This window comes from Ranitomeya variabilis, chromosome 1 (genome assembly GCF_051348905.1).
Source record: "Ranitomeya variabilis isolate aRanVar5 chromosome 1, aRanVar5.hap1, whole genome shotgun sequence".
Lineage (NCBI taxonomy): Eukaryota > Metazoa > Chordata > Amphibia > Anura > Dendrobatidae > Ranitomeya > Ranitomeya variabilis.
The window spans coordinates 712393435-712399434 of record NC_135232.1 but is presented as its reverse complement, the minus strand read 5'-3'; positions in this window follow the sequence as shown (position 1 = coordinate 712399434).

The following is a 6000-nucleotide window of genomic DNA, read 5'->3' as shown; positions in this document are numbered from 1 at the left end:
AACCTGAGCAATTCAGGATGCAATCCTGAACGTGGACACATACTGTAAAGGTACCTTCACACTTAACAATGCTGCAGCAAAACAGACAACGATGCAATTCACTGCAGCATCGCTATTTGGGAGCTGGAGAGCTGTCTGTGTGACCGCTCTCCAGCGACCAACGATGCCGAGGTCCCCGGGTAACCATGTTAAACATCGGGTTGCTAAGCGCAGGGCGCACTTCCGATGTTTACCCTGGTTACCAGTGTAAAATGAAAAAAAAAAAAAAATATTCACAATCGCATCCCCCGGCGTCAGCTTCCCTGCACTGACTGAGTGACGTCCCTCACAGCAACGCTGTGCTGTGCATTCACTTTACGGCCGGCGCTCACTCAGTGCAGGAAGTGGACGCCAGGGGACGCGAAGATGAGTATATTTATTTTTATTTTTTAGTTTACAATTAACACTGGTAACCACGGTAAACATAAGCGCGACCATGCGCTTGGTAACCCGTTGTTTACCCTGGTTACCAGTGTAAAACATCGCTGGTATCGTTGATTTTGCTATCAAACACAACGATACACGGCGATCTGACAAACAAATAAATATGGTATGGTATAAATTTTGTCTTGGAAGCATGGTAGAAAACGTAAGAAATTTTTTTTATTAAAACACAACATTTTAAAAACAAAGGTTTACAAGTTTTTTAGATAAGGCACATTTACATTGGTGAACTATTTTTAGCATAGTCACACCAGAATACAGTCCAACAGTTTATTACACCATTGAATCTTGCCATGACAGACGGCCAACATCTGACACAAAATAGGCCGCAAAACGGTCCCTCATCTGCGCAATTTCCACGCTTGACCTCAGAGGATGATCATGGAAATTGGGCAATGGGTTGGCTATGGTTTCATCCAGATCAACGTTCAGTCTCTCTTTGGCCAGAATAAAATTGTGGAGAACCACACACGCCTTCACCACCTCATCCACTGTCTCAGTTTTCAGATTAATGGCGGATCCTAATATCCGCCATTTAGAGACAAGGATGCCAAAGGCGCACTCCACAGTCCTTCTGGCCCTGGACAGTCTGTAATTGAACACCCTTTTCGTGTGGTCCAAGCCCCGACTTGAGTAGGGTTTCAATAGGTTGGCAGACATTTGGAATGCCTCATCCCCAACCACAACAAATGGCATCGCAGGGCCTTCGGTGTGGGGAAGAGGTCGTGGCTGGGGGAAATTGAAATTGTTGCCATATAATTTTTGGCCCATATCAGACTCTTTGAATGTGCGCGAGTCATTTGACCGGCCAAAAGCACCAATGTCGACTGCCAGAAAACGGCAGTCCGCACCGGCAATTGCCATCAGCACAGTGGAAAAATATTTTTTGTAGTTATAGAAAAGGGATCCACTTTTCCCTGGCTTGGTAATACGAATGTGCTTGCCATCCACCGCGCCAATACAGTTTGGAAACGAACACACTTCCTCAAATTTCTCGGCGTTGGCCAACCAGATATCGCTTGTAGGGACGGGTAAAAATTCTTCCCGGAGGTTATCCCACAAAGCGCGGCAGGTCTCAGCAATAATTCCCGAGAGAGTGGAGACTCCAATCCGGAACTGAAATTGAAGGGATCGCAAGGTCTCTCCGGTAGCCAGGAAACTGCCAAGAAGATAAAGAAATTACATTAGTACATTGCAATTTATAAGGGTATGTCTCCACTGTCCGGAGACGCGGCGCTATCGTTGCAGCGGCGAAGCCGGTCGGCGATAAGCCCCGCCCCCTTCCTGGGACGCAATGGTGCCGGATGTGTACAGTACACATCCGGGATCATCGCACCCCTCGCCGTAGGGCCCTGTGATATACCTTGCGGGGACGCTGCGTCCCCGCAAGGTGTACGGACATGCTGTGTTCTGAAAAGACGCGCAGCATGTCCGGAGTCGCAGGGCCTCCGCGTGCGGGTTTCCACGCATAGTGGAGACGGGATTTCATAAAATCCCCTCCACTATGCTGGAACATCTGGACGCTGCTTGTTTGACGCTGCAGCGTCAAACAAGCTTACTGACCGTAGAAACACAGCCTAAAAGTACATTGACCATACCACCCCCAACAAAAATTAAGAAAAAAAAAAAAAAAAAAAGGGAAGATGTGAACGTAGCCGAACATATCTCAAGTCATTCAAACAGCTACATACCGTAGAGTCACCAGCAGCCGCTCCTCTGCGGATATAGCTCTCCGGAGCTGAGTATCCTGCCTGCTGATGGCTCCTTCCACCCGACGCAGAAGATACCGGAAGCTCTCCTGAGACATCCTGGTGTACTCGAAATACTTCTCCAGGTTCTCATTCAGTTCGCCAAACAAGCTATGGTATGCTCCACGGCTCTCCCGGACTTCCAAGATAGGGTGTATCCAAAATCTGCGATGAATCCATCTCCGTTTTTCTCTTTCTCTTTGATGAGCACAGGCGACAGCATAGGCATGAGCCAAGGCTAAATCCATCTCCATATCCATGATAACACTGTCCAAGGGACGCTCCATCATGAATACCAGCAAATGGGAGGAATTCATGTCTGCCATGGTATATATACACAATTACATAAACACCAACCCTCTTCTAGCCATTGGTGGCCCTTATCTATTGTGTAGACACTTTTTTTGGTGGGTGGGATGAAGAATGACTCACTGCACAAAAAACGCATGCGGCGCAAAACGCTGCGTTTTTTTGTTGGAAACGCAACTGCGTTTACAAAAAAAGCTGCGTTTTGCGCCGCATGCGTTGAACGCATGCGGCGCAAAACGCAGCGTTGTGCATGCGTTGTGTTGCGTTTTTGTCTGCGTTGTGCGTTGCGGCGGCGACGCTGCGGCGCACACCGCAAATGTGAACGTAGCCTAACATCCTAACAAAATAAAATGACCAGTGGGTCACGATGCAGGCAGACGGGAGACACACAGGAAACGATGCAGGCGTACAGCAGACACGCGGGACATGATGCAGACGGACACCAGACACGATGCAGATGGAAAGCAGACACGGGGACATGATGCAGGCGTGCGGCAGACATGCGGGACACGATGCAGGCGTGCAATAGACATGCGGGACACAATGCAGACGGACAGCAGATACACGGGACACGATGCAGACGGACAGCAGACATGCGGGACACGATGCAGACGGACAGGAGACATGCGGGACACGATACAGACAGACAGGAGACACACGAGAACCAGGGCTATGCATTTTGGTGGAGTCAGAATATAATGGACCGACTCAGACTCCTAAAATATATAATAAATTGGGTACAGTTCAATGGAGATTGTGGGGAAAAAAATTTTCATAAAAATTTGGGAAAGATATGAAATATCTTTTAAAGGTTTGTCCTATTCATAATCTAAGGTCTAGACTTTTAGCGGAGATGAATCTGTGCTGCAGTTTATGTTCATGATAAGTAGTGAAGCTCCTCCTCTACAGATAAGGGAAAAAAAATAAACACACAGGGAATGAAAGCCTTTATTCATCTCAGAACTTCTGGAGTGAACAGGAAAGCAGGATTAAAAAGGCAAGTACTTCCTAAAGCATATCTAAACTTTTAATAAACTGTGCATACATCAATAGTCCAGTATATGTTGTCTCTGTATGCTTGATGTTTTAGTTTGCTTTTCCTCTTAGCTCATGTTTGGAGAAATCAGCTGCTCTGATGACTTATATACACTATACATAGAATATAAGGGGAAAAAATGTTTTCTAACATCTCAAATTCAGAAATACAGTAGCAGGATTGATGAGTGTGTGTGTGAGTGTGTGTGTGTGTGTGTGTGTGTGTGTGTGTGTGTGTGTGTGTGTGTGTGTGTGTTCTGGAATATGATTCCGCACAAACATGCTCCCTCTCTCCTCCCCTCTTCACAGACTGTGAAGAAATACACCGTGTGCAGAATTTTTATGCAACTTGTATTTTGATCACATGATTTTTTTTTATACATGTTGTCCTACTCCAAGCTGTTCAGGCTTTAGAGCCAACTACCAATTAAGTAAATCAGGTGATGTGCATCTCTATAATGATGAGGGGTGTTGTCTAATGACATCAACACCCTATATAAGGTGTGCTTAGTTATTAGGCAACTTCCTTTCTATTGGCAAAATGGGTTAGAAGAGAGATTTGACGGGTTCTGAAAAGTCCAAAATTGTGAGATGTCTTGCAGAGGGATGCAGCAGTCTTGAAATTGCCAAACTTTTGAAGCGTGATCACCGAACAATCAAGCGTTTCATGGCAAATAGCCAACAGGGTCGCAAAAAAGGCGCAAAACTGCCCATGAATTGAGGAAAATCAAGCGTGAAGCTGCCAAGATGCCATTTGCAACCGGTTTTGCCATATTTCAGAGCTGCAACGTTACTGGAGTATCAAAAAGCACAAGGTATGCGCTACTCAGGAACATGGCCGAGGTAAGGAAGGCTGAAAAACGTCCAACTTTGAACAAGAAACATAAGATAAAACGTCAAGACTGGGCCAAGAAATATCTCAAGACTGACTTTTCAAAGGTTTTATGGACTAATGAAATGAGAGTGACTCTTGATGGGCCAGAAAGATGGGCCAGAGGCTGGATCAGTAAAGGGCAAAGAGCTTCACTCCGACTCAGACGCCAGCAAGGTGGTATGGGCTGGTATTATCAAAGATGAACTTGTGGGACCTTTTCGGCTTGAGGATGGAGTGAATCTAGACTCCCAGACCTACTGCCAGTTTCTGGAAGGCAACTTCTTCAAGCAGTGGTACAGGAAGAAGTCGGTATCGTTCAAGAAAAACATGATTTTCATGCAGGACAATGCTCCATCACATGCCTCCAACTACTCCACAGCGTGGCTGGCCAGTAAAGGTCTCAAAGATGAAAAAATAATGACATGGCCCCCTTGTTCACCTGATCTGAACCCCATAGAGAACCTGTGGTCCCTCATAAAATGTGAGATCTACAGGGAGGGAAAACAGTACACCTCTCGGAACAGTGTCTGGGAGGCTGTGGTGGTGGCTGCACGCAATGTTGGTCGTAAACAGATCAAGCAACTGACAGAATCTATGGATGGAAGGCTGTTGAGTGTCATCATAAAGAAAGGTGGCTATATTGGTCACTAATTTTGGGGAGTTTGGTTTTTGCATGTCAGAAATGTTTATTTCTAAATTTTGTGCAGTTATATTGGTTTACCTGGTGAAAATAAACAAGTGAGACCAGAATATATTTGGTTTTTATTAAGTTGCCTAATAATTCTGCACAGTGTTACCTTCACAAACAGATATCCTCCTAAGATAGCCAAATCTAAAAAAAAAAACACACTCCAACTTCCAAAAATATTAAGCTTTGATATTTAGGAGTCTTCTGTTTCGATTGAGAAACATAGTTGATCAATAATAAAAAATAATCCTCTAAAATACAACTTGCCTAATAATTCTGCACACAGTGTATGATGTGAAGCATTTAGTGAGCTGTACCCTGAGACAAGCCTGACATTAGAAAGTTCAGAGTAAAGCTATCCAACAACATATTTTACAAACTTTATACTTATCTGTCCTATTAATTTATGCAAAGATTGTTTTATTTCTATCTACATTATACAGTGCATGATTCCCTATTCTTGCAAGAATTACAATATACGGTACCTTATTTTTTTTTACAGGACAAAATTTTGAGAGCGAATTTACATAATTACTAAATGTAAGAAGCATCTTATGAAGTTATCTGTATTTGAGCATTTCGCAGTTACTCAAGATAATAAACATTTTGTGTGCCAGTGTATAAGGCTACTTTCACACTTCCGTCAGTACGGGGCTGTCGCAAACTGTCGGATGTTGTGCTAAATGTAGCACAACGTGGGCAGCGGATACAGTTTTACAACGCAACCGCTGCCCACGGTGATGAGCGGGGAGGAGGGGGCGGAGTTCCAGCCACGCATGCGCGGTCGGAAATGGCGGATCCGACAGACAAAAAAATGTTACATTGAACGTTTTTTGTCACGACGGACCGCTAAAACACGCACG